Below are 27,492 nucleotides of genomic sequence, written 5' to 3'. Positions count from 1 at the left end.
CTACCACCTCACCTTCTTCTCTCTGTCCTCTCCTCATATTTCTAACTTCGAAAAAAAAGCGTGTTTTTTTTATCTGTACATAAATGTTTTACTTGCATGTTTTTTTTCATCTGAGATGCCTGTACTTTTCATATTAGACTACATGAATCTCACTTCTGTAAGTCATTACCTAGGATTAGAAATGTTATGACTTTTTTAAACAAATTTTATATTATATCTGTATTTTTCACTGTTCTACTTTATTTACTTTTGATTAACTATTGTAAAATTGTCTATATCCTGTGGAGCTTTTCTCTCCGGATATCCACTGAAAACCAGCTCTTCCAGGCCCAGTCGATTATCCCAGTCATCAAACTGTAATAAATAAATATGGTCTTTGGGACATCCCCAAGTGTTTACAGGCAGCATCACATTGATATACATAAGCAAGGGGGAACCATATCTTGCCCTCTGTGCAGACTAGCTGTGTCTCACTCTACAGGCCTCGTGTTATACTGTCAAAGCAGTACTTTGTGGCAGACGAGCTAAGCAGGACCATGATAGTCTCACAAATGGAAATTAGATTGAGGAGTCTTTCAGGAAATGATACAGCTATGGGGAGCATTTCAAATAGATAATTTTTGCCTCTTCCCTTAAGAGTTGGCTAAATTCTAGTCCAGAATTCTTGCAAGAAGGCCTGCAAGACGTATGTTTTTTTTCGTTTTCCATGGAGAAGTCACCATAGGTAAAATCCAATACTACTTCCTTGCAAGCCCTGTATGACCCAGGAAACCCATACCATGTATTTAAAGTGTTAGAAACACTAGCCATTCAACCCAATGCCATATTCATGGGTGACTGTAATTACTCCACTATTAATAGGGAATCCTGTACGACATCAAACGTACATGCACAGAGATTCCTGGATTTTGTAAACACAAACTCCCTGGACCAGATAAGTCAGCATGCCAAAGGGGTGCAACCATACTGGATCTGGTCCTTACTAATGTGGGAGAGTGCTGCACACCTCCTACTGTAATGCCTTCCCTGGTAAGTTCAGACAACAAAATGGTCTCCATTGAAGTAAAAGTAAAACCTGGACCCCCAGCTAAACTGGGAATATTCAGGAACTATTCTAAAGCTAACCTCCTGTATTAAGTGAGAACCTGGAAAAATGTCAAGTCCCTATAAACCCTGGGAACACTTCTGCCCATGCAGAACTGTTCACAGAAGCCCTGTACAAGCATGTTGATAGCTGCATAGAGGCAGCTGTACCCACCAGGAAGAAGTACAGAGCTAACTCAAACAAGCCACCCAGGTGGAATAGCAAAATCATTTGGATATATAACAGAAGGATGAAAATCATGGCAAAAATAAGGAGGTGCAGCACCCAGCATGATAAAAGCAGTCTAATGAAAGTAAAGAAACAACTCTGAGGACAAATAGTCTACCAAAGCCAAATTTGAGGTAAATTTGGCCTCCCAGGCCAAGGACAACCACAAAGCATTCTTTAGCTATGTCCACAGCCTCAAAGGCAATACACGTTTGTGTGCAGAGCTCATTGTAAATGGAACCACCTATACTGAGCCAGAAGATGTAGCAAACCTCCTGGCTGATGAATTCAGTTCCAGCTGTGCTCTCTCCCACAACCCTCCCAGGAAATATCAGATATACCCCCCCACTATCACTAGGGAACAGGTCCTTAATGCGGTCTCTAAGACCAAGAACACTGCTTCAATGGGCCCAGACAATATCCCAGGAAGCCTTCTAAATAGCATGAAACATGACCTGTCAGGGCCTCTGGAATTGCTATTTAACTGTAGCCTCCAAACGGGCTTCATGTGTCATGAATGGAGAAAGGCAACAGTCATCCCTCTCCACAAAGGTGGGCTATCTACAGACCCTGGAAACTACAGACATACAAGTCTCACTAGTCTTGTATGTAAAGCCATGGAAAGAATTATGGAGATGATCAATAGAGTTATAGTAAACCTCCAGACACTGGACCCAACCCAGTTTGGTTTCGTAAAGGGCAGATCATGCCTACTCAACCTGATGGACTTCTTTGAGAAGGTCACCAAAGCAGTGGATGAGGGCAGAATCGTTCACACTGCCTGCCTTGAGCTGGCCAAGGCATTTGACACACTACCCCACTTTGGCATTGTTGACAAACTTGAGGTTAGGTACAAACCATTATGTCACCCGGTGGATAGCCAACTGGCTCACAGACAAGACCCAGGAAGTTAGAATTGGGGAGTCCACCTCTACAAAGAAGCCAGTCACAAGTGAAGTCCCCCAGGGATCAGTCCTTGGGACCTGTTCCTTTTTGGCATTTACTTCTCAGAAGTAAAGGCCAACGTTAGTGGTCTCTGGATGACTAAATTTGCAGATTGCAAATTTGGAGCTATCATTGAATCTCACACTGACAGATTTTCTCCAGGAGGGGCTGATGCCAACAACTGGCGTCAGTCATGGACTAAAACTAAGTTCCAAGACATGCATAATAGTATTCTTTGGGAAGTCATCCATCCCTTTTAATTATCATATTGACAACACCCCCTTAGAGTTGACCCAGTAGTCAAGGACTTAGGGACACAGAGATAGTAATCTAGCCTTTGATCATCACATGTCTGTAGTGGCGAGGAAATCATTCTATGCGCAAATTATAAACAAAGGTATGGCATCTAAGCCCAAGGAAGTCATTGTTCCACTGTATTCGGCATTCATCAGACCTATCATTGAGTACAATGCCCCCTTTGGTGAATACTTAACCAGGCATATCCAACAACTGGAACGTCTACAGAAGTTCCTCACTAAAAGAATACAGGGCATAAGTAATATGTGCATTGCAAACCGCCTCAAAGCCTTATCCCTGTGTTTCCTACAGGTTTTTGAGGGGAGATCTGTGCCTGGCATACAAGGCATTGTCAGACTCCAGTCTGGACCTCCTGCATATCCACAAAAGAAATAGTACTAGAATTACCCATTTTAAAGACTTAAAACCTTGCCTGTGAAATAAATAAGACCTGCTGGAGAAGTAGCTATGTATCCCAGAGACTACCCTGTCTATTGAACAGGTTTTCCCCATCCATGTGAAGCAGAGTTTCTCCCTAATCCAATTCAAGTGCAACATGGACAGTTGGATGGGAAACCAGAAATTCATCCCTGGTTTCGCACCTGTGTCTCTGATGCAAACAGGTAACCTGTAAATGGTTAATCTGCCAGGCCCATGCTTACATTTATCAAGGGTATCAGAACTTGTCAGAGATGTGGGATGCATGGTTAGGCTTAAAAAGGTCCTTGTGGTCATTAGCCTAGTAAACACCTAGGAACCTTTGACAGGAATGTTCTTGTTTGCTTTTCTAGCCTTTCCCCTAAAATTCAGGGAAATTTTTGAAGATTCAGAATAAAAAGATCATTGTGAATGGCTCCTTTCTACTTAGGTAACAGTTGTCCTCTATTGTTTTGGAAATGGCCATGGGCAGTCACCAAAAGGTTCCTTTCAGATCTGGTTTCCTCACACAAGACCAGGAGTGTGTAATACACCACCACTGCAAACTACAGTTAATTGTCTGGATGACAGAAATGTTATGCCTTTTAGGCACTTTTTTCTGAGAATGTTCAACTATTAAAGGAGGCAAGAAAACCTGCAACTAGAAAATTGTTAATAAATGAAGAATGTTTTTAGTTATTGCCAAGAAAAGGGCCATCGCCCATTCAGTACTAGTGTTGCAATGATTCTGCATTATTTGTGAGAGTTGCTGTCCTGTGGCTTGTCTTATTCCTCAGTCAAGGTTCATTTGTTGACTTCCAAGATGGCTGCACATTGAGTAACAGCTTATTTCTAGCTCCAGAGCATGAAAACACAACTATATCAGAGAAGCTAGAAGGAACAGACTGCATTAATTTTATGTAAGCACAAATGAGCAACTGGACTGGTATTCCACAGCAGGAGTTTAGTTGAAAAGCCACATTGTATGCTCCAAACCTGGCTATGAGAAAGCTACCTAGACCTTTATTACTAAAGATGCAGTTCTACCAGCAGAAGTTGATTTTTGACAAAACTGTGGCAGGATGACAAAATACTAAAAATGGAGACCATGTGTTTGTGGAGAATAACTCATTGTCAACCAGGCAGAAGAGAAGCAGATCTATTCCACTATTCATGGAATGTCTGGAGACGGGTGTGAGGTTCAATCTGCTGTATCTAGCTGTCTTCACAGTATTCTTCCCTGGAAGGACAAAATCATTTTTTGAAGTTCATGCTAAAGAGGAAATACAAAAGTTTGTCCAACAAAAAGTGAACTGTGAAACAGATTCTGCTTGTTCTTCTGGTAATAAAGACCACAGAGAGACTGTACCTATTAAACCTTTTCCTGCATTTCACCAGGAAACTGAATGAAGGATGGGAGCATGAGGGTTGACTAGAAGAATTGAGAGTACATTGGAAATGAAGCAGAGACAGAATTTGGGAGATGGAGCTGAGCAGTAATAAAACCAGAAACTTAATGTGGGATTACAATGCAGTAATATGTGTGAAATTTGATAGAAAAAGAAAATTTGGGAATATTGGACTTAAGAATTTGTCAGGCTTGTGTGGGACTGTAAAGCATATGCCCTGCTTCATGTCATTAATGCCCCAAAAATACATTGGGTAGGGAAATGGAGGTTGAACGTTAACAGAGTAAAGAAATGTTTTTATTACTAGCACTATTTTTGTGGTGTAATGTTTACTTTACATGCTATAAAATTAAAGTTTGTTCAGTTATTTTTTTTTTTTGTGTGTAATGGGGATTGTAAACAGGTGCTGCTTTTTTCTTCCCTTCTTTCTTTTTATTCAGTTTTAAGAAATGTAGGAAATGCAATTAAAGAAAAGCCTGGTTAAAAGAACATGATAAAAGAACAATTAAATTTTTTTTCTCATTCTTGCATGGGGAAATGACTGGATTAATGACCTTTGATTTTAGTAATAAATTTTAAAAGTAAGCAAGTAAAGGAAAAAGGCTATTGAATATTGAGTCTTTTTCTAGCAAATAAATGTATGCTCAGTAGTAGTTCTGGAGCTGGTCTTAGTTTCCATGAAAACAGTCTGATAGAGAAACTGGCTGCTTGGTTCTTGTCTCCATGGAGACAGTATGTTAAACTGGCTGGTGGCGAGTGAGTGGCTGAGGGGAAAAAAGAAGCGAAATTGGCTAGGGCATAATGTTCTCTGAAAGCATTCAGGGGTTTTCCCAGCTGGGAGAGCTATAAAGAAAACAATTGGCAATCAGTAGATGCACAGGCTGCATCCTGCATCGTAGAATGTTTACCTTTTTTTAGGTTGACTCAAGTCTCTGAGTGTGGATGTCAGTTTAGGACTTTTTCCCTATTTGGAGGGTAAAACTTCAGTATTTGAAGATGTGCATAGTTTTGTGTGTTAGTATAAATAGGTTTTAGAGTGGGGTGTGTGTTTTTTTTTTGAGGGCTTTCAGTAATATAAAAGTTTTGTAAGATGTGACATAGGCTTAAATGGATACGACAAGAAACAAGTGTATAAAAGTTCAACCTGTCAGACAGTGTATACATGTAATACAAAAGCTGGAAGTAGACATGTACCAAAAAAGGTGGTGTACATAAACGATGGGAATATTTTTAATGCACTGATCCTTTCTGTAACATCTTTAAATGTCAGCGGTCTTGCAAATAAATAAGAAATAGTGAACTGTATTAAAATGTAGAGTGCAGATAGCTATGTTACAGGAAAAATACTTGGAAGAACTGAACATGTGAATTTGATTAAAAAAAAACTTTCCTGGTGGTTATTCAGCAAGATACCTGGGACAAAGGAAAAGATAAGTACTTGTATTAATTGCAGGAGAAGCTCCAGTAATGATAGAAGAGAATAAAAAAAAAAGATAATGGTAGATGTGCCGTGCTAAGGGGCTACTGACAAGGGAGGAGGATTACACTGGCATGCATTTATATTCCAACTAAAATCACTGTAATGGAGCTTAAGATTTTGGGAGAAATCAGTTTTCAGCAAGGAGTATTATACGTGGGGACTGGAATGTGATATGCAACAGTGAAGGTGTGTCTGGGGAACAGAGGAAGGAAAGCATAACAAAGGAAGTTGGGTTTTAAAGAAATGTATTAAAATATTTGGCATGGAAGATGTGAATTCAGTCAGAGGAGTTCAGAGTGAATTTACATATTCCCCAAGGTGTAAAAACTAGGCTAGGCTGGACAGAATTTACATTTCCCAAGAACAAGTATATTTAATTGAAGGTCTTGATACGCACCCAGTAACTTTTTCAGATTTGCCAACAATTGAAATAAAAACAAAGGGTAATAAAATGACACCAGTGCTTCCCTACCTAATTGCTGAAAATGAGGAATGTAAGGAATGAGTAGGGGAGATTATTCAGGAGCTATTAGAGAGTATAGGCATTTCTTCTGAAAATATAGCTAGGGAGTGGGATAAATTTTAAAGTGGAGTTTAAAAATAGGGTGGAAATAATAGAATGGAGCTATGGTTGAGAAGTAATTATCTAGAGAGTCTGACAAATGTTCAGGTATTGCAGAATAGAGGGAATCTTGCAGAACAAGAAGAGGATCAACTGCAGAATGCTAAGCAGAAAGTAAGAGATTACCTCGATAATATGCACATGTGTAGAAAGATTGGTGTTGGGCAACTGTGTTTTGATAAGAGTAGAGCACAAAATCTTTTAGCATGATGACTCGGGCAACAAAGTAGAAGGTGCGGTCTCCTAGTTTAGTGAGTCTGTAACAAGATCCTGTAGAGGTATTAGAAATATTTTGGAAATTCTATGAAAGTCAGTATAAAGCAAAGAAATATGGAAATCAAGAAAAGATGCAAATGGAAATGTTTATGGAAAAATTACATATGCTAAGGGTAGACGTAGATGAGGCTCGGTGACCAATGGTTAGGATAGAAGGAGATGAGATAAAAATTGTGTTCTATAACCAATTTACATTGAAGTCCCCAGGAAAAATTGGTATTTTTGTGGAAATTTTGAAGCTAGGATGGAAAAAACTGAAAGATCTGAAAAGTTTTGTTTAACAGTATTTTAAGATTAGGAGAAGTACCAACATTCTGAAGGAAAGCTGTGGTAGCTGTAATATGTAAAAAGGTTAAAGATGCATCAGACCCAGCTTCATACATACCCATTTCATTAATAAAATAAAGCTTTCAGGAATAAACCCAGAAAGCTTTAATCTGAAGTTGTTAATCATTTTCCTATTCCTTGATGGGTTCGGTTCTGAGCCATCGGAACCAAGTCATCCTTATACCAAACTTGCGTGCATCAAAAACTCTCAAGCTAAGCTGCTACACACAATGCCCTTCACTCGGTTACCTCAGATCTCGTTTGTAGCGCAGCCATATAGCAGCGTTTCTCTAATTTCACACTCGGCTCTACCCACAGGTATTTTTTTTCGTACCGTTGTTGGTATTGATCCCTTTACCCTTGTGGTATTCCCAATACCATTGTTGGTATTTCCTCTCTCTCTCTATAACTTTCTTCTAATTTAGTGTGCGTTTCTTCTGTTATGTTGGAAAAGAAAGGGACTACAGGGTTTAAACACTGCTCTTCTTGCAGTGGTAAACTTCTGAATAGTGATGTACATGAAGAATGTGTGCATTGTTTGGGGGTTCTGCACTAATCGACGAAGCCTCCTTGTGACAATTGTGTCAGCTTCAGTCAGTGGCACTGAATGAAAGACTAAACAAGTTTAATCCTTAAGGGCCTACTTTCTTCAACTTTTTCGGAGGCTATTTCTGTGTCGGAGGTCTCTTCCCCCCTCCTGTGGACAAGAAACGTCCTCATTCCGACCCCTCTTCACCGGCTGGTGATAGGGGCAAAAGTGTTAAGCACAAGGCACACAAGACTTCTACCATGCATCGTATCGCCGCCTCAGTTCCGACCACCTCGGCTCCGAGTTTGGCTCCAGTGCTTCATACCGAGGTCACCTTGGTGCCGATGACTACGGCGCCCACTACAACTCCGGTTCCGACCAGTTTGCCTGTCTCTGTCGGCACCAACGTCCCCCATTTCCATTCAGACATCTGTTCCGACAACAGCTTTGGAGCTGCTATTGACCTCCACCCCAGCTGTGACCTCTGCTCCGAGCCCATTTTTGGCTCCGATTGTTCACCTGCTGCTGGTTTCCAAATTGGAAATGGTGCTGTTTTTCAATACACCACGGATTCAGTACTCAAGCCTTCAGCCCCTTTTTGGACTGGCCTGATTCCCCCTTAGGGGCATTGGTAAGGTCCACCAGGAGCCTATCAGAATTGGATGTGGTGCGCCTCTTTGTTCAGCTGCTTGACTGCCAGGGGAATTACAAATTTTCCTAGAGCCCATCCCACTCTGGGCTTTGGGTCTATTACCCCAGCGACCCCTACATATTCTCCTCCCTTGGATCCCTCAGTTCCGAGCCTCATATTTCTGATGCCTGTGAGGACCCCTTACCTTGGCACTGACAATGACCCTGTCTGAGGCCCCTTTGGATGTCGGTTCCATCAGAACCCACCCTTCCTCAATTTCATACTTGGGAGGTGGAAAGCTCTGTTCTGGTTGTGCTGCCGATTCCATCTTCGGGTCAGAGGGTGACTCCCACCCCAGTTGTGCTTGATGCTCTGTCCCTGGGAGTGGACCACGTGGAGTGGGATGTGACTCTGGTTCCGAAATTGTCTTCTTCAGTTCTGGGCTCCCTTCCTCTTCAGGCAGGCCTGCTTTCCAGGTGATGGAGAGGGTGCTTACTTCGAGCAACCCTCCTACGTCGGACCTTCCACCCATTCTTTCTGAGCTGCAGCTATCAAAGGCCATCCCCCCAGGACTCCGAGAGCGCAAGATCCAGGAAACCCCTGTTCAGGTATTTCCATTTCTGAGTCTTGTTCGAATGCTCCCACTGAAGAACACCCTCTGAAATGGGTGTGTAAGAAGAAACACATGGACTCCCCAGAGGAATCCCTCATGGACGATCCGGACTACGATGATGGGGAAGGATTCCCACGGTCACCCACTGACTGTCTCATTTGGAGACATCCTGGAAATCTTGAAGCAGAGGGGTGACCTCCTCCAGTCCTTGGAGGAATCCGTATTCCTGCAGGCCTTCCGCTCTCGGCCCTCTTAATTCTTGGGTGACCCCCCTGCCGATGAGTTGGTCAAGCTTACCGTGCAGTGGGCATGGAAGAATCCCAACTCCGTTGAGGCCATCTCCAGGAAATAAGATAAGATACTCTCCCCTCCAGAGGATCAACCCCATTGGACTAGAGGTTTGCCAGTAGAAGCTATGGTGGTGGCGGCAGCCCGGACTAAGGACCTTGAGGAAAGTCCTGCTGTCCACCCTCCCAACAGGGAGTCCCAGGTGGTGGACAGGTTAGGGAAGTGAGTTTTTGTGTCAGCGACCTTTGCTGTCACGTCTCTGAACTTTTTGGCACATTTTACGAGGCTCCAGAGAGATGTCATCACTGAGCTCTCTGGAACCCTCGCAGGTCAAGTTTCGGATGGGGCACGTGATAAAGTTGCTTTCCAACTTGCCACCCAAGAGTTAATTTCCAATTCGTCCATTGAGGTTGCTGTCCCACGCAGCCAAAGGAGTGGCTAGAGCTGCTGGTGCAGGCGTAGTTATGAGACGCCACGCCTGGATGTGCATTTGTGACCTCAGACTCCAAGACTTCCTTTTTTAAACGCCCCTATCAAACAATCAGCTTTGTTCGGTGCTAAGGTCCAAGGATACATTAGCCAGGTGCGAGCAGGATGGGAAGACCCTTGTCTGCCGTGGGTCTATGTTTTTCAAAACCTCAGCGCTCCTTCTCCAGGAACCAGAGGAGTGGAAAAATGTGGCACAAGAAGTTTCAAGGTCCTTTCCATGAGGCACATGGTGAGGACTCCCCCAGAGGCAGAGGGGGTTCCAATAATGGAAGACATCCCTTTCGGGGCAGAGGGGGTCCCCAAAATCAGGACTCCAGAGATTCTTTCATATGAAGACCATATCAGCGCTCCTGAAGCGCTGCCCAATTGCTTTCCTCTGGAAGCAGTCATTGCACGCCCTGCACCAAGCTGCCTGGCTCTCTATTACAAACGATCAGTGGGTGCAGAGAATAATTTCCAGAGGCTATCACATTCCCCTAATCTTTTATCCAAGACCTCAGAAATCCCTTCCCATTGTTCCACCCAGTCAAAGGGAGGAGGCAACTTCCGAAATACGAAAGCTATTTCAAAAATGAGTCATCCAACAGGTCCCCCCAGACCAAGTTGATAGCAATCTCTCATTTGACAACCACATGGCCAAAGTGGTTAGAAAAACATTTTATATAGCCCACCTAATCATGAAGGGATTCACATCTAGATCAGGGGAGGTCATCGTGCCTCTTTACTCATCCCTCATCAGGCCTATAATTGAGTACAATGCCCCTTTTGGGATGTACCTTACCAGACACCTGCAGCAACTGGAAAGACCCCAAAAGTACCTCACCAAGAGGATCAAAGGGCTCAAACAGATGCCATATGCTGCCCGGTTAAAGAAACTCAAGCTCTACTCAGTGGCATACCGCCTGTTCGGAGGTGATCTGTGCCTGATGTATAAAGCCATGTCCAACCCGGAATTAATGGACATGCTGCACCTCAGAAAATCCAAATCCCATAGAGCTACGCGCTCGAGAGACTTTAACCTCAGCACTGGAATAAATAGGACATGCTGGAGGGACAGATTCATAACCCAGAGGCTCCCTTCACTCTGGAATAAAATCCCAGTCCAGGTTAGGCAGAGTCCCTCATTGACTCTCTTCAAGAGGAATCTTGATGAGTGGATGGGAGATCGTAGGTTTACCCCGGGTATCACTTCTGTGTCACTGTTAGACAGAGGCACAGTATACTAACCTCGAAAAAGGGCATAGCAAAATAAATTTAAAATGGGTGGCGAAAGCCAAACACATTCTGGCTAGGCTTATAAATGCCCTAGGGCAGATAGCCTAGTATGAACCTGTGAACCTATGAACCAGTGCGGAGAGGGTTTTACTCGAGATTCTTTTTAGTGCCAAAGAAGACTGGAGGCCCATTTTGGATCTCAGCCAGCTAAACAAATCAGTGGTTCAGACCAAGTTCTGCATTGTCGTGATTCAATCCATCCTCCCCTTTCTGCAGGAAGGTGTGTGGATGGTGCTCGTTAGACCTCTGGGATGCATATTACCACATCAAAATGGACAAGCACTCCATGAGTCTCCTTCGCTTCCAGCTGGGAGCCAATCACTACCAATTCAGAGCCCTGCCATTCAGTCTCTTGACGGCCCCCCAGAGTATTCACGAAATGCCTAGCAGTGGTCACAGTTCATCTCAGACTTCAGGGATTCTAGGTGTTTCCGTATTTAGACTGTTGGTTCTCTCCGCCCCCACCAAGTGCCTTTTGGTCAGGACCCTCCGCTACATTCTAGTACTAGCAGAGTCATTGAACATCACCATCCACTGGGAAAAATCCAACCTTCAGCTCTCACAGCAGTTGGAATTTATAGGGGCAGTATTCAACACTCTAGTCTAGTCTCTCTTCCCCCTCACAGGCTTCAGAGATTAAGGGATAAAGTTCAAGTGATACTCTGTTGAAGAAAGGTGTCTGCAAGGGAAGTTCTTCAGGCTCTGGGGTCTATGGTGGCAGCCATCCCTGTTGTTCCCCTAGCCAGGTTACACATGGGACTGCTACAATGGCTCCTTCTTTCCCAGTGGATATAAAATCTTCATCCCCTGAGCTCACAAGATTCTCATCACCAGCACCTGCAAACAAGATCTCCTGTGGTGGATGAGTACAGACTAAAATCTTGGGTGTTGCCCCTTCCAGGCTCCCCAACCCAGCGCCACGGTGACAACAGATGCTTCCCTGATAGGGGGGGGGCTCTTCTAGGGAAAGTCAGTCCAAGGCACGTGGTCCAGCATAGAGGTCAATTTGCATATCAATGTCCTGGAGTAAAGAGCGGTGCTATGCGCATTACAACCATTCCATCCGCTCCTTCCCAACGATTGCTATCCAGTCGGACAACATGTCCGCTGTCTGGTACATAAACGGGGAGGGATGAAATCCTACCCCCTATGTCGCGAAGCCATGAGAATCTGCATTGTGCGATAACTTCCAACCTCTTTCTGATTGCAATGCATATCCTGGGGAGCTCCAGTGTAATTGCGGACAGGCTGAGCAGATGCATCCATCATCCTCACAAGTGGTCACTCAATCCGAGTGTGACTGAAGAAATCTTCAGCTGTTGGGGCCAGCCATGCTGCAATCTTTTCGCTGCCCCCTCAGACACAAAATGCAGCAGCTACTTGACCCTCTTTCCACCTCACGGGGGGTCACCGAGAGACGCTTTGATTCACGATTGGCCCGTGGGTCTCCTTTATGCTTATCCTCCGATACCTCTGATCCCCCTTTTTTTTAATTAAAGCTATTCTGTTGAGAAGCAAAGTGATAGTCATTGCCCCGTTCTGGCCTCATCAAGTGGTTTCCCTTCCTCCGACCTCATCTGTTACAACCTTCTTGGATCCCCAGACACTTGTCAGTACCTCATATCTCACCCACAAGGGCCGACTCCACCAAATCTGTCCACTCTCAAGTTGACTGCTTGGTTTCTTCACTTGCGTTAGTTGCCAGGCAGGAAACCCTATCCTCATCAGTCAGTGATATTATCCTGGCCTCCCATAAACCATCCACCAGAAGATTTTACAGGGACAAATGGAAAAGATTCTCTATCTGGTCACATAATCAGAAGCTAGATCCATTTTCAGCTCCTGTAGCTACTATTCTTCATTACCTTGCTGAGTTGTTCGACAATGGTGCATCAGCTTCCACCATTCGAGTCCATGTAGCAGCTATTTCCAGCTTCCATAATTGTTCAGATGGAGTCCTGTTGATTTCCACCCGACTTTGCAAGACCTTCTTCAAGGGAATTTTCCACAGCAGACCTCCCATTAGGCAGCCGGTGGAGGTATGGAATCTCTCCCGGGTTATCCAGTCTCTCTCTACCCCCTTTTGAGCCTGCTGCGACAAGTGATCTAAAATTCCTGTCATGGAAATCCTTTTTTCTGGTGCCTTTCACTTCAGCCAGATGAATAGCTGAGTTGCAAGCCTTGTGTATCAAAGGCCCTTATCTGATCTTCCATAAGGACAGAGTATCACTTCGTACTAATCCATCCTTTCTCCCCAAGGCGGTTTCTGGCTTTTCTATTAACTAGTCCTTTGACCTCCCTGTATTCTTTCCAAATTATTCATACAAGGGAGAATACTGCCTGCATTCATTGGATATTCATAGACAGCTACGTTTCTACCTGGACAGAACTAAGTCCTTTTGCAAGTCAGACCAACTTTTAATTTCCTTTCCTGGTGCTAAAATGGGGTGTGCAGTATCTAAACTTTGTCAAAATGGCTTAGGGATTGCATTAGCTTCTCTTATTCATTTACAAACGAATCTAAGCATGATCAAATCAAAGCTCACTCAACTAGGGCTATCACAGCATAGGTTGCCTTCCACTCTAGGGCCTCCATGGATGACATCTGTGCAGCAGCCATTTGGGCTAAACCCCATACCTTCATCAAGCATTACAAATTGGATCTGATCTCCAGGGGAAGAGCGGCCTTTGGCTCAATGGTTCTCAGGAATGTTCTTCCATAAGGGCCACCCAGGTTCTCCAAGTAGCTTGGGATTCTGTCCCATCAGTGAAGAATATGAAGAAGATTAACAACTTCAGATAAAGAAGTTATATCTTAACATAACATTCCATCTGAGTTGTTTATCTTCCAGTCATCCCACCCTCCCACCGACCCCCACCAAAGGCTCCTGGTGGATGATCTGGGTCTTTGTGGTGTTTCAGGGTTTCTGCTCAGAGATGGCCTCTGCCTTTGTTTCTTCTATATGTTGCATGCAAACTTGATCTGAGGTAAATGAGTGAAGGACACTGTAGGGAGCAGCTTAGCTTGAGATTTTTTTGGTGCACATAAGTATGGTATAAGGCCGACTCGTTTCTGACTGCTCAGAACCGAACCCATCAGTGATGACTGGAAGACCAACAACTCAAATGGAGCGTTATGGTAAGACATAACTTTTTTTCGTTAACAAAGTGAGTGTTTTTATTTGGTCATTTTTTTTGTAACTTTTGGAGTTAAACGTCTAGTGAATTAAACCACAGTGGTTTTGTGTTTGTCATTTCAATAATAAACCATGACTATTAAGTGTTCATGTTTATAATCGTTAAAAGAATGCCAAAAGTAATGCCAAAATTGATGGATATGGATCAGTGTGGTTTTCTGGAGAGGAGGCAAACATCTGACAACATTAACAGAACACTGGTGATCCAGAATGTAAGAAGATACCGTTGTTGTTGGTGTGTCTTGATGCAGAGAAAACATTTGATAGAGTAAGCTAGGACTTTTTGAGCAGTGCAATGGAAGCATTTGCATTTCCTGAAAATTTTGTAAGGTAAATTAGGCGGATATATGAGAGATTGGAGGCAAAGATTAAAGTGGGTGGGGTCCTCTCTAATAATTTCTGCTTGAGCAGAAGAACCAGCTAGGGGTGTCCTCTTTCCCTTTTATGCATGTTATATTTAATACCACTGAGAAAGAAAATAAGGGACTCAGAAATTCAAGAATATAATTGGTGTGGTAGTCAAGAAAACAAAACCAGAAAGAGACATTACAGTGTTGTGGAACATTGAGTTTCAGATCTTTTCGGCATACAAAATTTATGAAGCTAAAACAAAGAGAATAGCAGTAAATTATGTATCCACACTAGTTCAGTAATATCCATATTTATGGGGACATGATAAAATGAAATATTTAGGAGTACGGATTAAAAATTATTCTGTTGTGGCAGCTAAGGATATGTAGGAAGAGACTGAACGAAAGAAAATGCAAAAACTGGGAAAATGGAAGCTTTGTTATATGGATAGTAAGATATTAGCAGTCAAATTGTTTAGTCCCTTTAGTGTTGTACACAGGCAAGCATAGTTGTATCAGCCGTAGGAGAAATTGTGGATATCAATTAATAAAGAGCTGAAGGACTTTATCTAGGAGGAGAAGATGGCAAGGGTCAAGTGGGATAAGCTGAGTCTTCCAGTGGAACAGGGCAGCTTGGGGATTACCCAATTTGAAGGGGTATTTCAGAGCTGCACAGTTAAGGCTCCTATACATAGCACAAGCAAAAAAACATAATTCAAAATGGAAAGGGATGATGTTGAAACGGGGTAACTTAAGCAAGGAGACTGGGATTTTGGATGCAGACCTTTAAGGAGAATAACAGTAATCGTACAGAATATTATATCCATAAAGTAGCAGAAAGTATTATAAGAACTAAGCCAACATGGGAGTGGAGAAAGGAGATTCTGCCGATAGGGATGGCTGCAGTTAGGGGTATAGTCAATAGGCAAGTGTGGGCTGGCATTTATTGGAGAAAACTGCTCGAGAAACCAAGGTATTGGGAGCAAATAACTAGAGGGGGAAGGTAATAGAATGGGAAGAGGCCAAGAATTTGAACTGCAGGTTTGAGGTTGCTTTCCCTATCAAGGATTGATACCGGAGTTTAGGAAACAAAGAAATAGGAGGGGGTCCTAAATGAAAGACCAGCAATGGTAGAGTTTTGTAGTAGAATCTAGAACAGAAGTTGCCATTAAATAAGGAATAATTAGTAGAGCATATAAAATATTGCATGATGACACTAAGAATCAGAGGAGGTCAGAAGGAATTTTGAAGAGAGATTTGATAAGCAGTTCACAAAAACAATGGGGAGATATATGTATGTTTCCAAAACATGCAACAAAATCTAGAAGGTTTAGGATTTTTGCTTGTAAATGTTTACGTAGATATTTTTATACCCCAAGTAGACTCCAGAGAATTTTTCCTCAGGTAGACAACAAATGTTGGAGGTGTGACAGGGAAGAAAAAGGTACTAGGGAACATATTTTCTGGGAGTGCAGTGAGTTTTCAGACTGTAAGGATTTCCTGTAGGATGCATTGTCTGAGTTGCTGGGTGGGCAGATTGGTGTGACGAGGGAGATTAGTTGCGATACATAATTGGAATTGTCTAGACATGTTAAGGCCTTGCTGTGTCTTATTATGGTGGCTGCCAAAAATGCAGTTTACTAGAAAATGCAAATCAAAATCTAAACCAACTATATTAGAAGTAGTGAATATAGTAAGAGATATAAAACTGGAATTGAGATGTCCATTTCCACTGTTGTAGTATTGTATTAGTGGGTTTACCCTTCTTCCGTTCAGCTTGTCTGACCAGATTTCCAAAGCTTTTCCAGTCCTTGGTGCGTCAGACATCTGATATGTAGGCAAGTACATGGGCCATGAAGGTGACATCTGTACACACCAGCCCCCAGAACTTTTCACCCGCCAGCCATAGTCCAGTTGTTCCGGCTACTTGCGAACATCGGATCTGTTTTGCCCAGTTGGGGCCATTTTTTTGCAATCCTTTGTATTTTATAATCTGTTTATGTCCGGTAAGATTAAGTGCATTTGTGGTAGTCAGATTCCACATAGACACCCACGACTAGTGTCTTTTGTTTGGTTAGGGAGCATGATTATAAAAACTGCGCCATCTGTAAATCGTTCGTCCCCAAGACCTTTCGCCACAGCTTACAGGCTCTTGACGTATACATTGAGAACCAGTGCCTTAGACAGATGGCTCCCTGTATGGAAGCTACCTCTGACGCCAAGTCCATGCAGCCTACTTCTTCCACTGCGCCTCCCCCTACTGCTCCTCAGCCTGTAGCCACCGTCAGCTTGGCTGAGGACCAGGCTTCTGCCACTACAGATACAGCGTATCTTTCACTAGGCTGCACAATTTAGAGTGGACAACATGTCTGGGGAGGATGTGCCAGTATCTGTTTGACGCGGGGGAACTGGTACTTTCATTGGGTGCTTCGGACCCGGCCGCCACCCTCCTATGATTTCTTCCAGGCCTACCACCAGCCAGTCGCCGGCTAGGCCTTTGAAGGAAAAGCAAAAGACCAGCCATATTTCTGACACCAGAGGCTTTACCTGACTGGCTGGCCTTCAGCCATAGTCTCTACAATGCCTTCTTGGCCCTCAGGCCTTCCTCTGAGCTCACCCCTAGGCCTTCATTACCTGAAAGGACTGAGCCATCCTGCAGAGGAGGAAATGTCTTCCTCTGAGGACTCTCTTGTACTCGTCCCAGATCCATCCCCCCTGGGATATGGATCCCCTGAAGAGTCCTCTGCTGAGCCTGATTCCCCAGTGGGAATACCTAACCTTTGGGGGAGGACACTGTTAACCTGATGAGAGAACACTAAGTGGGAATGCTCCGACATGTCTGAGGCACAAAAAACATTTTATGATCTGATTCAGATGGAATCGCTAAATCCGTCTCCTATCCCCACTTGTCCAGCTTGCCTTCTTGGATGCATTTGCTGCATCATCCATTAATCCAGATTCTCAACAACCTGCTTCTCGAAGGGCAGACAGATTATACAGGGTTCCTGACATAGACAAATTCCTTTTCAAGTGCCTTCCAGCAGACATTGCCACTATTTCCATTTCTACGGACAGGTCATCCAAACTACTGTCTACTACCACTGTCCTGTCTGTAGATAAGGACATCAAATCCATGGAGAGGTGGGGAAAAAGATTTATACTTCTGCTACCCTAGCTTTTAGGGCAACAAATTACCAGTCTTACATGGCCAAGTACTCCCTGGCATCCAAAGAGCTTAATGACATTTTTGACTGTGCTGCCAAAGCATCCTTGTCTTCAATAATTGGGTTTGTCTCAAGTGAACAAGCACTCCCTAAGGGGGTGCATATGACCTCAGCCAGGTCAGCTGCATCAGCAGCCATGCTTAGAAGATATTCCTGGCTACGTCTGCAGCCACTCCCATATAACTTCAGAGCCATGCTCCTAGATGCCCCCTTGGATCACTCGTCCCTCTTTGGTGCTAAGGTAGTTGATTTCCAAGTCTCTCCAGCAGAAAGGGAAAGAGCTTCAAAACCTCAAGCACCTCCTTGTCTCTCCAATCCCAAAGCTCCAGAGAACCTTCCTGACCAAAAAACAATTTATAAGAAAGGCATCAAGGCCTTCAGCCCCCCCCCCCCAGGTCTAGAAGGCCTCCCAGGAAACAAAACTGCCCAGCCAAGGACCTCTCAGGCCTCTGACCAGAGGCCTTTCTTTCCAGACCAGGGCAGGTAGTGTCTGGCTGCCACCTTTCCTTCTCCCTCTTCCTGCCCACCATCCCCTTGTCCACCTGTCTCTGTCACTGTCTCCCTGCCTGGTCCCTGATAACAGACAAATGGGTCTTATCCATCCTGAGGGATGGATACTTTGACTTGGATCACTCCCTCTCCAAGACTGCCTATCCCTTCCTGTCCTGCATTCCAGCAGTTTGTCCTACCCCAGGTCTTAAACACCCTGCTACTCCAAGGCGCCATAGAATCAGTCCCCCGTCTCCACCGTCTCCCCCCACCCCCCCCACCCCCCGCTTGAGCGAAAGGTTTCTACTCAAGAATTTTTCTGGTTCCCAGAAAGGAAGTACCAGGGAGGCCCATCATAGATCTCTCCCACCTCAACATCTTCTTAAAAGTTCCCTCTTTCAGGATGCTCTCCTTGCCCACTCTTTCCACTCATTCTCCTACAGGCCTTCATGGTAACCCTGGACATAAAGGAGGCCTGTCTTCACATCCCCATAAAGTCTACCTCCAGGAAATACCTCAGATTCATAGCAGGCTGTTCTCCCTTTCAGTTCTGTGTATTGCCATTTGGGCTCTCCACCGCCCCAAGGGTATTCACAAAGTGCCTAGCCCCAGTCATTGCCTACTGCAGGACAAGGGGAATACAAATATTCCCATACCTGGATGATCTACTCATTTAAGCAGCAGACACTGACTGATTCTCCTGGCTCACACCAAGGACCTCCTGCACCTGCTGCAGTCTCTAGGGTTCCTGATAAATTTCCCAAATTCCCAACTCCACCACACACAGGAAGACATTGTCTTCCTGGGATGCAGAATCAAGACAGACATCTGGATGGGGCCCTCCCTCCTGAAGGAAAAAGTGGTATCCATTTCCCACCACTTCCAGTCTGCCCTCCATTCATCAGCTGTGACTGCGAGGGAATTCCTAGGACTTCTGGGGTACATGACAGCTACTATATCCCCATGTTGCCCCTAGCACGGCTACACATGAGAAAATTTCAATGGTACCTTTGCTCGGTGTGGACCCAGCACTCGCATCCTTTAGAGTTCAGGGTTCTACTCTTCCCCTGTCTTCAAGAATTAAAATGGTGGCTTGCCCAAGTTGCCCAGAATCCGGGCCTGCCCTTACAAATGCCCACCCCTTCCCAGGTCATGCACACAGATGTCTCAGACCTGGGCTGGGTGCAACTCTGGGCTCAAGGACAGTGCAAGGTTAGTGGACAGACAGACACACAAATGCACATCATTCTCATGGAAATGACAGCAATACTCCTCACCCTGCAGGCCTTCAATGGTGGAAGCGCTTAGTCTTTGATGGTCAGTGATTAAAGTTATACCTACTTATCTTGGTTCTCATTTGTGCAGTGGTCCGAAAAGTGCGTCTTGGAAAGGCCTTCCAACCTTGCCTCCAGCAGGGCCTCTTAAAATTCTTTACAGACCACACCATAGTGAATGTGGTACCTGAACAGGCAAAGAGGGAGCAAGTCCTACCTCCTATGCAGACTAGCTCTACAGGTATGGGATCTGGCCATCTCCCAGGGAATCTCCCTCCAGGCAGCCTACATCCTGTCCCTGCACAACTCTCAGGCAGATTCATTAAGCAGAACCATATCAGACAGCCACAAATGGATGCTGTCAAGAGAGGTATTCCTAGATCTGGTCCACAAGTAGGGTATTCTTCAGCTGGGACCTTTTGGCCTCCTTCATAAACAGGCAACTTCAGAGCTACTGCTCCAGAACGCATGACCCGAAGGCATTTTAAACAGGCACCTTCTCAATGTAATGGAAGGGGAGGTTCCTGTATGCCTTACCCCACTTCCCTCTGATCCAGAGGGTCCTACTGAAAATTCAGCAGGACTCAACAGAAATCTTGCTGGTGACCCCCTATTGGCGAAGGCAGCACTGGTTCCCTCTTCATCTGTCCAAGGGCAGTCACCACAATTTAACCCACCCCCTCAGTGGACCTACTCGCACAGCACAAGGGGACACACACACACACACACACACACACACACACACACACACACACACACACACACACACACACACACACACACAGTGGCAGTCTCTGCAACTCTCCTTGTGGCAGATAGGATTCTGATCTCCTTTTGACACCAGTACAATGAGGATGTGCTTTCAGTCCTGCAGGAGGCCAGAAAACTCAACACAAGATAATCTTCTCTCTCCAAATGGAAAAGGTTTTCCTTCTGGTGTCGAGACAGATGGAGCTGCTGGACAGCGACTTGCCCCTGATTCTGCCCTACCTGTGTGAACTCTTGAAGACAGGCTTGTCATACTCCACTTTAAAAGCACAACTGTCTGCCATTTCTCCCTGCCTACATACGGATCCTCCTCTGGCATCAAGATTACCAGCCAAACTCTTCCTGACTGGGGGTCTCCACCTCAGACCTCCCAAGAAACCCTCCCCTCCTCCCTGGGATCTGAATTATGTGCTAGAAAAACTCACCTTGCCACCTTTTGAACCAGCTGACAAGGCTGACTTACTGTTTTGCACATAGAAAACAGTCATCCTAGTAGCTTTGACATCAGCCAGGAGGTTCTCCGTGCTTTAAGCCCTTATGACTATCCTGCCTTTCCTGATTTTCCATCTGGACAGGTTCACCCTAAGGATAAACCCTTCGTTACACCCCCAAGGTGGTCAATGACTTTTCCTTGAATCAGGCTATCAATTTGCCTACCTTCTTCCCTAACCCTCAGGGAGATAGTGAGACAGTCCTTCATTCCTTAGGTGTCCACAGACAACTCAGACTAACTGTTTGCGTCCTTCCACCCCAGGGCTCTGGGGAAGGCGGTAGGCAAACAGACCATTTCATCATGGATTGCCAAGACCATCTCCTTTTGCTACACACACCATGGGAAGATGCTTTTAGGCAATGTCGGGGCCCACTCCACCAGGTGCTAGGGCCTTCTCTGGTGCCTTTTTCAAAGGCCTGGACACTAACTCCATTCTGGAAGCAGCCACTTGGTCCTCTATGCACACCTTCACCAAACACTACAAACTGGACCATATTTCCAGATCCAGGGCAGGTTTTGCCAGAGCTATCCTGCATAGATTCCTGGAGTCTTCTACCTGGCCACCCCACAACCTGTAGTGAGCTTTGGCACTCGCCCACTAGTAGAATACTGCAACATTAGAATAGAAGGACATAGGAAAGTTGTGTAAAAACTTAGCATAACATAGATGTCCTTCTCTTCCATGTTGCAATATTCCTTCCCTCCCAACTTCCCCCTTTTTTAACCTTGCACTTGCTCTCCCCAGCTCAGGGACAGGTTATATCCCTCGGGACTGGCTCTGTCTGGGGCTTTATTTTATGTTCTGAGGGCTGGTCCATACAGATGTCACCTTCATGGCCCACGTACCTGCCTACGTGTCAGACGTCCACACCAAGAGGGACTGGAAAAGCTTTGTAAACCTGGCTGGACAAGCTGAATGGAAGGATAAACCCACTGCAACATGGAAGAGGACATGTATGGTTTTTTACACAACTTTATTCTCTTTAGAAAAGAGTAGGAGCAAACTATATAGGAAAAAATGGGAATTGTGGGAACAGTACATACAGGGGAGGAATGAGGTCTAAAAGAAGGCAGGACTTAAATGAGCTATGCAGTTTTCTGAAAATTGGTATAATGTCTGCAGCTGGGACTTTCACTATGGTTTGTAATGTAAAATAGGATTTTGTTGGTGTGGTTTGTTTTCATTTATATAAAAAAAATGTGTGATTACTTATGTTGTAAGTGATGGTTTAATAAAGATGTTCCTTGTTTAGACAAAGGGGCAGGTATTGGATAATTTATGTAATGTGGCTTAGGTTGTATGATGTATAGCAGTATGTGAAGTATGTTTGTAAATGTGTCAATACAGTTTGATTACTTTTCTATCATTGCAGTCCCAAGTAAATATGTTTTTGAAAGGGGGTGTTGCATAAAATGCTTCCTAGAAAATAAGTAGTTCATTCTTGGGATATTAATTTTATGTTCGAAAAGACAAGTATTTTAACCACTTCATCAGGCTGGCTTGAGGTTCTTAACATGGGATACAATGTTACCAATTGTTCTGAACTCTGCAAGAAGAGTATGTAAATAGAAAGTTCTAATGGTGGGGTCAACCTCTCATTTTCCACAGAGGTAAGGATTCCTTGAGAACTAGCCCTTCATTTGTGCCTAAAGTGGTATGAGTTTACTTTTAAGCCAACCTATCCATATCCCTGTCTTTTTTCCAGAACCTAAAACAGCAGGAGAAAGGATGCTCCATACCTCTTATGTACACAGGTGTCATTGAGGTGGGTTGAATGGTACGATTATCGCTCCAAAAAAAAATTGGCACAGCTGATAGAACATTGCAAGCTTTGTTTTGGTGCAAGATTGCGAACAGTGGGGATTGAAAAGTTTGCCCTTTTCCTACTATACAATAAACTCAGAGATGGTATATATGTAATTAACTGGAGACTTGCCCCCTGCAAAACTGACCATCTTAATTTTTGGGGGGATTGACAATTTTTTGTCTATTTGTCTTCATGTTCATTATGTGAGTTTGACCGAGTGCCATGTACTCCAGAAGACATTTCAGATATGGTTTAGACAGAACAAAATATTTAAGGAATTCTGATTAGGTGATCATTTTTTGTGAAATTAAGCAAAAAGTACAGCTTGTGTCAGAACAACTATTTCCAAATGGTTGTCTCATGCTGTTATCTTTTATTATACCCACCACAGCAAGGCACTTCCAGGCATGGCCAGTAGTAATTCTACCAGGTAGTTAGCATCATCTGTGGTCTTTTTGGAGAATGCTGGATTATAAACTAGGATTATTGATGAGTAAACATACCATAATAGTAGATTTTGAAATGATCACTGCATAGCATTGACTTTTTCTAGGCTCTAGCTTCCCTCTCTCAGTTGGCATGAATGCTGTGGATGGCTGGGTGCCCAAACTTTCTCTATTTATTCAGCTCTTACAGCCTTAGCAGGATATAACCCATATAGTTGAGGCTTTTGCAGCAGTGTTCATTTCAACATTGACTGTTATGGTAAGTTTACTTACACAACTCTACTTCTCTTATGTCCCTTTCTGTCTTTCACCACACACAAGAACTATACATAGCATAAGCTACTCTCATAGGTTCATAGGTTCATACTAGGCTATCTGCCGTAGGGCATTTATAAGCCTAGCCAGAGTGTGTTTGGCTTTTGCCACCCATTTTAAATTAATTTTGCTATGCCCTTTTTCGAAGTTAGTATACTGTGCCTCTGTCTAACAGTGACACAGAAGTGACACCAGGGGTAAACCTATGATCTCCCATCCACTCATCAAGATTCTTCTTGAAGATAGTCAGTGAGGGACTCTGCCTAACCTGGACTGGGATTTTATTCCATAGTGAAGGGAGCCTCTGGGTTATGAATCTGTCCCTCCAGCATGTCCTATTTATTTCGTCAATGGCCTTGGTGACTGTTTCAAAGAAATTGACCAGGTTTAAGAGGCAGGATCTGCCCTTAAAGCAGAACTGGGTAGGATCCAGTGTCTGTAGGCCCCCAATATCTTTATTTATGAGGTCCATGATGATCCTTTCCATAGCTTTGCAGACCAAGCTAGTCAGGCTTATGGGGCGATAGTTTCCAGGATCTGTTGAGGTACCACCTTTGTGGAGAGAGACCACTGTTGCTGTACCCCACTATTTGGGTACAGATCCTGTAGTAAGGCTGAGATTGAACAGTAGTTTTATGTTTGGGTTTAGCTCTTCTTGGAGTTCATGTAGGACGCAGCCCGGGACACTGTCTGGTCCCATTGATGCTGTGTTTTTTGCTTTGGAGAGGGCGACCCTTACCTGAGCATCTGAGATGTCAGGGGGGGCAGCACTCTGCTGGGATAGATAGTTGCCCTTTTGGTGGGGGGGGGGGAGTTTGCGCTGAACCTGTCAGCTAGGATGTTGGCAATGTCTGTGGGTCCGGTGTATTTTTTGTCATTTTGGACTAATTCTGAGCATATCTGGGAATTCCCACCCAGGTTCCTAACATAACTAAAGAAAGCCTTGTGATTATCCTTAGTGTCCTGTGCAATTTTTCTCTGTAAGCTGGGCTTAGATGATTTTATGAGTGCCCGTAGTTTTTTGCTAATACTGATCAGAGATGACTTCCCTTTTTGGAATTTTGCTCTATCATGTAGTAGCTTCCTCCTTCTATTGTATAGTTTGTTTATGGCTGGGGTCCACCAGACAGGATGTCTGCCTTTGGAGGATTGGGTCTTGGTTTTATTTGGGATTGCATGATCCATGCATTCCTGAAGGTGTTCATAGAATGCATTTATAAAGGATTCTGCCGTCTGGGCCGTATTTTCCACAGGCGCGGGGGCTTTGAAGGATTCCACCTCAGTTTTGAAGAGAGTGAAATTTGCTTTAGAGAAGTTTTTCACTGTGGTTTTCTGGGCAGGGGGTGGGGTCAGGATGTGAATATCCAGTGAGATTAGTTTATGGTCTGATCTTACCAGTGAGGGATACACTTCTGGTCTGGAGCATAGAGTCCCCATGTTGGTGATGATCAGGTTCAGTATGTTTTCCCATCTTGTGGGAGTGGTAACAAGTTGTTCCATAGCATTTGAGTTTATAAATTCTAGGAACCTTTGGGCTAGGGTGTTGGAGCTAGAGTAATGCTCCCAGTCTATGTTTAGGTAGTTGAAGTTGCCCAATATAATGGTGTTTGGAGAGACCTTCATATTTTCCAGTGTTCTCAGGAAGGCCAAGTGGGGTTCCTGGGTTTGGGAGGGTGGTCTGTAACAGGCTATAAACTGGAAGGCAGTTTTACCTACTGTTAGTTGCACATGGATAGTCTCTGATGCTTCGTGTTGCGCCACCAACCTGGAGGTGTGGGTATCTTTGATGTATATTGATACTCCCCCTCCTTTTGTGGTTCGATCCAAGTTTTGGTGCTGAAAAGCATGGTATGAGGTATAACCTGGTAGTGCTGGGGTGCTCTCGGGAGCCTTGAACCAGGTTTCTGTTACTGCACAGATATCTAAGTTCTCCATGCTAAGGAGAGTTTCGAGTGCGTGCATCATGAGGTTTAGACTTCTGGCGTTGAGTAGCATTACTGTTAGTTTCTTATCCCTTGTGATACCGATGGAGGTGGGTTTGCCTTTTGAGGCTTGCCTAAAAAAGGCACTATGGGGGTAGCAAGAGCCTTTGCCAATATCCGAAAGCCCAGGGGTGACAGGTGCAAGCCGTCCCTAGCTGGCTTGTCGAGCATGTCATCCCAGGCTGACAGGCATTGGATCCCCTTTGAATGACACCAATACTTAAGCCAATTGTTGAAATTGATCATCTTGTCTTGATATTGATCATTCTTGGTGAGGGTAAGATGCTACTCAAGGTCAGGGTCATACTGGCCAGGGTTACATGCTCAGAGAGCTCCTCTGTCTCTTTTCACGTAGTCCAGGGAGGTACATCTCAGGTCATTCACACCAGCATGGACAATAACCGAGTCATATTTGTACTTCCTACACACGACTTCCTACTTCACACGACTACATCCTACATTAGGTAGTCGTGTGAAACCAAGCTGTTATGCAACCTGTGAGACAACTGGTTTGATATATTTAGCATCCTGCAATGAATGTCCTGCATTTTATATAGGACTTACAAAACGCAAACTTAAGCAGAGAATATATAACCACCTCTATGATATCAGGTGCAAGAATGAACTCAATGCACTAGCCAAACATGTCTCCGTGAATATTGGTCATTCCTTTTCTTTTAGGGTTTTACAGGTTGTACATCCAGGCAACAGAGGTGGAGACTATATGAATTACTTAGAAAGCAAAGAGTTAGAGTGGATTTTTAAATTAAAAGCACATCACTCACCAGGACTTAATGTATATGTTTCTATCAGGTCTTTTTTAGCCTCACGCAGATAATGTATATATTTTATATATTTTATAGTGGTTAAGTAGAAATTATTTGATATAAGTAGTTTTTTGAAGTTTTGAGCATTGTTACTCATACACACACCAGAATGCTTCATGTAGTTTTAGTATATGATTTATTGTATGAGATGTTAAGCAAATAGTTATTAATCAATTTAGGGTTATTTAATATATTTATATTTATGCATTTATATTTAAAATACATGTAATGTTTTTAATAGTTTATGAATATGAAATTGTTTATTATAGATCATATTTTGGTTTTAAAAAATGGTTTATCTAAACTCAGTGTATATGAGTCAACTGAGTGTATGTCTTAACATTTATACACACTGCATGATGGTTTAAATTCTCAAGGTATTAGTTTTTCAATGCAACTGTATGCTAGAATGTTGTTTTATGTTTACAAGTTGTAAATGTTTAAACTTGAGCAAGTTTTTTCCTTTCTCTGTTGAATAGCTAGTTAGCTAATTGCTGTATTTAGGTAGATTGATTAATTGATTTTACCTGATTCAATTTGACATGACTGAGTCACAGTAACAATGTATAAAATCCTCTAGTTCTTTTGTGTTTTATGATCTGAAGAAGCGTATGCATAATACGCGAAAGCGCTTGTCTCCATTAAAGTTTTATAATTTTTGCTACCAGTTTGCCGTTTTCTGTGGTGAGACTGAACGTGTTCTTGTATCTACTCATATTGACATAATCTTGTTTGCAAGCATTATCCATCACAAACCATGTTGACATAATTTTAGTTGCAAACATTATACATTGCTTATCTACCAGTCATTGTCAGCTCATTCATATCCTGCCTTCTTCTAAACCTCATTCCTTCCCTGTATGTATTGTTCCTGTAATTCTCATTTTTTTCCTCTCTAGTTTGCCCCTTACCCTTTTCCTAAAGATCCCAGATCCATTTGTTTTATCTCTGTTAATGTATTCACTACTTCTAGTACAGTTGGTTTACTTTGATTTGCATTTTATAGTAATGGGGGCACTGATACTAGTCACTTTTTAAACGATCTGTTGGACAGTACATCAGTCCATCCATCTCAGTGTTTTGTTTCTAGATTTGGTATCCCTGAGAGAATATTTATGTACCTTGGATTGCTGTCACCACTTGTATTTGTCTTCTTTTGGGTAAATTATTGAAATGCAGGCAAGGTGCCTGTCTTTAATCATAGAACACAGTATGTTATAATCTGCTACATCACCTCTGAGAGTGCTTTTTTTGGGGGTGGGGGTTACCAGATATTTTACCATGTTGTGCGTGTTTATTCCATTTATGGGTAGCTACATGTCAGTAGAGGACAGTGCATTGTGGCAACTTGGCCATTACTGCATGTCTTAAGCACAGTAATTTGGGCTGGTCTTGTCAGTAGCTTTGTT

At 43.6% G+C, this 27,492-nt stretch overlaps 1 protein-coding gene across 1 annotated transcript in view; it reads left to right on the top strand.

Moving 5' to 3' along the window:
* Positions 1 to 27,492, top strand: part of MARCHF6 (membrane associated ring-CH-type finger 6) — a 2,699,933-nt gene that overhangs the window by 1,019,291 nt on the left and 1,653,150 nt on the right. The window lies entirely within an intron of this gene.

The sequence above is a fragment of the Protopterus annectens genome, chromosome 3.part0 (assembly GCF_019279795.1).
Source record: "Protopterus annectens isolate FY-2018-M chromosome 3.part0, PAN1.0, whole genome shotgun sequence".
Classification (NCBI taxonomy): Eukaryota; Metazoa; Chordata; order Ceratodontiformes; family Protopteridae; genus Protopterus; species Protopterus annectens.
Note: the sequence above shows the minus strand (reverse complement) of the source record. Positions and strands in the feature narration are given on the sequence as shown.